Source organism: Nyctereutes procyonoides, unplaced genomic scaffold, assembly GCF_905146905.1.
Source record: "Nyctereutes procyonoides isolate TBG_1078 unplaced genomic scaffold, NYPRO_anot_genome, whole genome shotgun sequence".
NCBI lineage: Eukaryota > Metazoa > Chordata > Mammalia > Carnivora > Canidae > Nyctereutes > Nyctereutes procyonoides.
In genome coordinates, this window is record NW_026575034.1 from 13,153,148 (window position 1) to 13,159,809 (window position 6,662).

General features: G+C 45.8%; 1 non-coding gene across 1 annotated transcript; it reads right to left on the bottom strand.

Annotated features, from left to right (window-relative positions):
- Positions 1-2,361: 2,361 nt before the first annotated feature.
- On the bottom strand, positions 2,362-2,468 carry LOC129505164 (U6 spliceosomal RNA). Its single transcript, XR_008663473.1, has one exon. It is a non-coding gene; the product is annotated as a U6 spliceosomal RNA (small nuclear RNA).
- Between the last annotated feature and the right edge of the window lie 4,194 nt (positions 2,469-6,662).

Consider the following 6,662-nt stretch of genomic DNA (forward strand, 5'->3'; position numbering starts at 1 on the left):
TGACAGACATCCAATAAGTATTTGTCCTGTCCTATCAATGAGCTTTAAGCTAAAGAGGACAACACTCTTGCCACTGCTAATCACAGCTAAAGGGTAGCTGTTAGAATGAGTCCCATGCCTGGGTAGATCCTATTTTGCAAGGAACTGCTCAATAGTAAACAGGAATAGGAACAAATACAACAAGGGAATTCCCAAATAAGCAATCAGGTAATTTCAGGTAATTTAACAAGCTTGAATAGTAAGTACTGATGTGATTTGGAGTAGTATGGTTGGGGTCTGGAGCCCAGCCAAGAACCCTGGGATTGTGAGGAGCAACTGATTATATACATGGTTGGGGGAAGTTACAGGAAGGGAAGTTCCAAAAGGATATTCATATGCTAAAGAAGACTCACAGGATACCTGAGGCCTTGCTATTGTCAAACCTCTAGCATATTAGAATGAGAACAGAGCTCAATGCCCTTAAACCCCATATCAGAATGTAAACAGAACTTGAGAAATTCCTTCACCCTTTCTGAAAATCCCCTAGACCAGCCTATAAAAAACCCAGCTGTAACCCACTTCAGGGTCCAAGTCCCTGCTCCGCTGTGTTGGGTATACTTGGACCCAAGCTCGAGCTTGCTAATAAACCCTCGTGCGCTTGCAACGGTGTCGGCTCCTTGGTGGTTTCTCGGATTCGCAATCTTGGGCACAACATCTTAAACAAGAGTCACAAAAACTATCAGTTCCTCAGTTTAGTTCTGGAAATTCTTACCAATTTTAGTTTTAGGATTTTAAAGATATAAAAACTGTATTTGTCAAAAGTCTTTTTAAAATCTGGAAGATAGGGGATCCCTGGGTGGCTCAGCCGTTTAACGCCTGCCTTTGGCCCAGGGCGCGATCCTGGAGTCCCGGGATGGAGTCCCACGTCGGGCTCCCGGCATGGAGCCTGCTTCTCCCTCCTCCTGTGTCTCTGCCTCTCTCTCTCTATGTCTCATAAATAAATAAATAAATCTAAAAAAAAAAATAAAATAAAATCTGGAAGATGAAACCGGTTTTGCAAGAGAATATGAACAATAATTACATAAATAAGTGACAAAAAGACTCAAAAATGGACATAAAGATCTGATGAGAGGTTATAATAGAGCTGACAAGGAAATCTGGTTATTTATGTGACATGTCACACTTCATAAAACAGAATTTTAAGTGATGGCCTTATATCAGAACATGTTAAAACTTTAGGAACTGCATATCATCTCTAGAATAGTTACAGCATTTACCCAAGCAATATAACCTAAGGCTTATCTTATTTAACGGTGCTTCCAGAGTAACTTAACATACCAAATAAAAAGGCCTTAAGATTCAGAGACTTCATTTACAATTTAAATCTTTGGAAGGTTGTTTTTTTTTTTTTTTAAGATTTTATTTATTCATGAGAGACACACAAAGAGAAAGGCAGAGACACAGGCAGAGGGGAAAAGCAGGCTCCCTGTAGGGGGCCTGACACGGGACTTGACCCCGGGTCTCCAGGATCACATCCCGGACCAAGGCGACGCTAAACCGCTGAGCTACCCGGGCTGCCCGTCTTTGGAAGTTTTTAAAAAAAAAAAAAAGAAAGAAAACACTCAAAGTTACAACATGTGCCTGAATAGGATTACAGATAATTACTGTCAGGTTTAATCTGATCGGCAGTGAAATGGAATAGAGAGGCCGGGCAAATTTGGTGGAAACAGGCTTTTATTGAGACGCCCTCCCGGGGGAGGTTCCGCAGCCGCAGGGGAGGGAGAGAGGGGAGAAGTCGCGCCCAGGCAAACCTTAGGGGTAAAGTTTTCGGCGGGAATATGGGGGCAGGGCGGCATTCCGATTAGGGCAAGGGTTACAGGTCTTTGTGTGCTAAGTTAGGGTAGGGCGGCAAGGCGGCCTTATTGGGAGGTTGCTGGCCTGGGGTCTGCCGTTTTGAGGTCCCCAGTCTCGCCAGCCCAACAATTACAAAACTTCTTTATTTAACCAAGGTGACAATAAGAGATTCCAAAGGCAAATATGTAGGGTTATATAGTTGTTAGTAAAACTTAGCTCCTTTAATATTGAGAAGCTTTAACCAAGTGATCAAAGACTTGATAAAGATAAAACCTAAAACCTGCCTGGTTTTCCAGGCAGACAAAAGAAAAAAATTTGTTTACATTTTCTTATCAAGTACAGACCAACAATTCCAAAAAACTTTAGTCTTTTTAACAGAGAGAAAAGCAGAATTTTTTACCCATTCATTTCAACTTGAGTCCTGACCCACATATAAAATTCCTTTCCAAAGATTTTCCTTTGTAAACTTATAATTTTTTCATTCAGAGTTGCTTCCCTTATTCCCATCAGTCTTTTTTTTTTTTTTTTTTAAATATGGAACGCTTCACGAATTTGCGTGTCATCCTTGCGCAGGGGCCATGCTAATCTCCTCTGTATCGTTCCAATTTTAGTATATGTGCTGCCGAAGCGAGCACCCATCAGTCTTATATTTAGCAGAATTTCAACTCTTCAGGGTGCTCAGCAGTTGAGCGTCTGCCTTCGGATCAGGGCATGATCCGGAATCCAGGATTGAGTCCCGCATCGGGCTCGCTACAAGGAGCCTGCTTCTCCCTCTGCCTGTGTCTCTGCCTCTCTCTCTGTGTGTCTCTCATGAATAAATAAATAAATCTTAAAAGAATTTTTTTCAACTCTTTGAAACCTCAGTATCCAGTGAAAACTAAGTTGTAACCAATTGTGAACTGTCAAGAATTCTTTAGATGGCAAAATTATGAATCAGTTAAGTACAAAGAATGTTTTCAAACAGATACAGAAATCCTTAAGTTTCTTTGCAATAAGAAGTCTAAAGCGCAAACCTACACCAGCAATCAATGTGTTACTATTTTATCACATTTGGGAAACTCTAGATGTCCAAGAATTCAGTCCCATTTATTATCTAACGAAGACTTTAATGTTTCAGGTTACCAAACACTTTGAACATTATCTTTAACAATTACCCATGAAATCTTACCCATGAAAGACAGACAAAATTAACTATCATTTTAAGTCATCTTTTTGCTAACAAAATACAACAGAGATAACATGAGCTTATTTGACGTTTAGTAAATCTTGGTAGAATAGTTTCAATTAGCTTAAATACCGAATTATGTTCCACCTGGACTCACTTTAAAGTCATTTAATTTGATCCCCTTTGTCAGTTTTTACCTGCGACCCTGGTGGGGAAATCTGAAGTTAGTGTTAAATCCGAGGGGGTACTCTCTACTTCCGGACAGTGAGGGTAGGAGGGGGAGCAATGGTGCAGAAACAGGAGGTGAGGACAGCAGAGGTCAAATGCTTCAAGTAAGGCCAAAGGCAGATAAAAGCCTAGAGTGCAGAGGTAGAGGTCCTAAAATCTGTCAGCTCGGATGAGCAGATACAGATTCTCTTTCCTTAAATGTTGCTCCTGAACTGTTTCCAGTGGGTTAAAAGGCATCCAAGTAAAAGTCCTTGGGGACTGAAGAGAAATGGTCCATTCCCCCCAACTCTCAGTAGTGCCCCTAACAGGATGGGTCAGGGGTTCCCGGTGTCAAAGCGACCCAAGACATCCCTCAAATGAAATCACTAGGATCACAGCCTGTGTAAAGGCCCAGAAGGAGGGAGGCCTCTGCCCTACCCTCAGCTTTTCTGTCACATTTTAGACTACAGTGGGTGCTGGCATATGGACCGAGTTTGCCTTGCTGTGAAGGCCACAAAGAACTAGCCATTTTTGACCCATGGAAAACACTAGAAAAGTTTTACAAGAGGAAACTGCCCAATTTTGTAACTTAAGTAGTTAGTAGAGGACATTGGGAGAAAATAGTAGAAGTCCATCGTGATATAAGTGACATTCCAACACATATAGTCTTTATAGCCAACTTTGTTAGGAAACAATCCCCAGGCAAGTTGTTTTTTTAAAGATTTATTTATTCATGAAAGACACAAAAAGGCGGAGACATAGGCAGAGGGAGAAGCGGACTCCCTGAGAGGAGACCCGATGCAGGACTCGAACCCAGTACCCTGAGATCACCACCGAGCCACTCAGCCCCCTCCCCCCAGTTTTTTTTTCCCCCCAGTTGGGTTTTAACTCAATTGGGTTCTGGTTTCTGCGGGCTCCCAGGGAAGGTCTCACAGCCAGAAGCGGCTAGACCAGAGAAACAGAGGGGGGATCACATTAGACCAATGCGGAGGAAACCTCACATGGGAGTCTTAGGATTAGTAGTCATCTGGGTGACTTAAGTGGCTGTCCCATGCCCAAGGCAGACAAGTTTGTATAAGGACAGGAAAAGAGAGGACATCAGGTTTCTGGATCCTTTTTCTTCTTCTTTTTTTTTTAAGATTTTATTTATTTATTCATGAAAGACACACAGAGAGGCAGAGACACAGGCAGAAGGAGAAGCAGGCTCCACACAGGGAGCCGGATGTGGGACTCCATCCAGGGTCTCCAGGATCACGCCCTGGGCCAAGGGCGGCACCAAACCGCTGAGCCACTCGGGCTGCCCAGGTTTCTGGATCTTACTACTATTCAGGCCATGGTACTACCTGCCAGAAAGCAGACTTTTTCCCTCCCCATAGAGTAAGCACAAGCTAGAGGATGGCAGCCTGAACAACTGACATGAAAGTGTTCTGATAAAATTGTCCTTTGGAAAGCCCTGGAATGAAAGTAAAGGGAGAGGAAGTACTCACCAAGTTGCAATGTGGCTCAGAGTCCAGATGAAAAGACTCAAGCCCCACAGGCCAGCGCCAAGTGATATTTTTGGAGTAGCATTGTTGGAGTCTGGAGCCAATAGCCAAGAAAGAATCCTTGAGACATTTTTGGTGCAAAAAAGTGGTTTTACTAAGCAGGAGGATAAGACGCATGGGTAGAAAAGAGCTGTTGCCCCAGAACTGTGAGGAACAACTGACTATATACTTTGGGGTTGGGTGTAGCAACAGGAAAGGAAGTTCCAAAAGGATTTTCATATGCTGAAGAAGACTCACAGGATACCCGTGAGTATCCCCCGGGCCGTCGGGGCTTGCTATTGTCAAGCCAGGGTTATTTTTCCCCTCTGATACCGGAGAGCTTGGTTCTTGTCTCACAGAGTCGAAGAATGAATCGAGGCCACAGGAGAGTGAGTAAAGGGACAGAAGTTTATTAAGTAAAGATACAGAGAAAGCTCTCAGAAGTGAGAGCGGTCCCGACAGGGATGCCACCGAGGGCTTGTAGGGTTGATCTTTTATTGGAAGCCTAATCAGGGAACCTAAATCCTTTTAACATTATCTATTGGCATCACCATTGAGTAAGGACTATTGATAACATCTTTAATGGCTTACTTCTTCTTTGGGGCCTGGTTATTCTTTATTGGTCACAAGTAGCTGTTATAACAAGACACCCTCCCCACCTACATCTTAGGGCACGGTGGTCTGACTTGTTCCTTTATCTCTAGTTTCCTTACACCTCAGCATTTTGGGGATTTTTGTGAGCCTGCTTTTGTGGCTCCCTACCTAGCCCTGCCTAGCCCTGTCTCTAACTCACCTTCAGCAAGGCGTTAAGATAGTGAGGAACTTCCGGAAGGAAGGTTATACTTCGCTTGCCTCAAGTATTTGTCAATGGCTTATAGGTTAGGACAGTTAATTTTATCTACTTTTCCCTCTCCGTTTGTTTCCTACATCAAGTACCATCTCTGGGCAACTGCAGACTATTGAGTCCTCTGTGATTGTCAAGAAGTCACCAGTTTGGGAAGCCGAGAAAGGGTTGAAAGATGCATGATTAACTCAGGTAACCTATGAATTGCATCATCACAGTTCTTAGGGGATCACATACAAAAATGCCTCATAATGACCAAGGAACAAATGAGTAAAACAGGAAAATATTTTCTTTTAGTATGATGAGTCAGGTCTCAAGCATTTTTTAAAGGATTTTATTTATTTATTTATTCATGAGAGACACAGAGAGAGACGTAGAGACACAGGCAGAGGGAGAAGCAGGCTCCATGCAGGGAGCCCGGTGGGACTCGATCCCAGGACCCCGGGATCATTACGTGAGCCAAAGGCAGATGCGCAGCCCCTGAGCCACCCCAGGCGCCCCTCAATCATTAATTCTAAAGATTATCAGGTTTAGCTCAAGACTGAGTTCTGATGATGTTTGCAGTTTTTTCACTCCTAAATAGCTCATTTAAGAGTTTCTTATGTAATAGTTTCTAAAAAGCCACCCTCAGAAAGCGCTGGCCAGGGAAGCAGGAGCCTCCCGGGTCACTGAGGGAGGTGATGCCCACGCGTTCCCCAGGCCCCGGGGTCCACACCCTGGAAAGGGGCCACCCCCCTCCCCCCACTGTCGAGTTCGCCGGGAGCCACGCCCAGATCCAAAGGGTGGCCACCGCCTCTGTGCCGCAGACTCTGAGCCCCGCGGGGCGGGAGTGACTGCCCGGGGCGGCCCGCCAATGGCCAGGGGCGGGGCCTGGGGCCAGGGGCGGGGCCTGGGGCGGGCGGCCGAGGGCCAGGGGCGGGGCCTGGGGCGGGGCCTAGGGCGGCGGGCCAGGGGCGGGGCCTGGGGCGGGGCCTAGGGCGGTGGGCCAGGGGCGGGGCCTGGGGCGGGCGGCCGAGGGCCAGGGGCGGGGCCTGGGGCGGCCGGCCGATGGTCAGGGGCGGGGCCTGGGGCGGCCGGCCGAGGGCCAGGG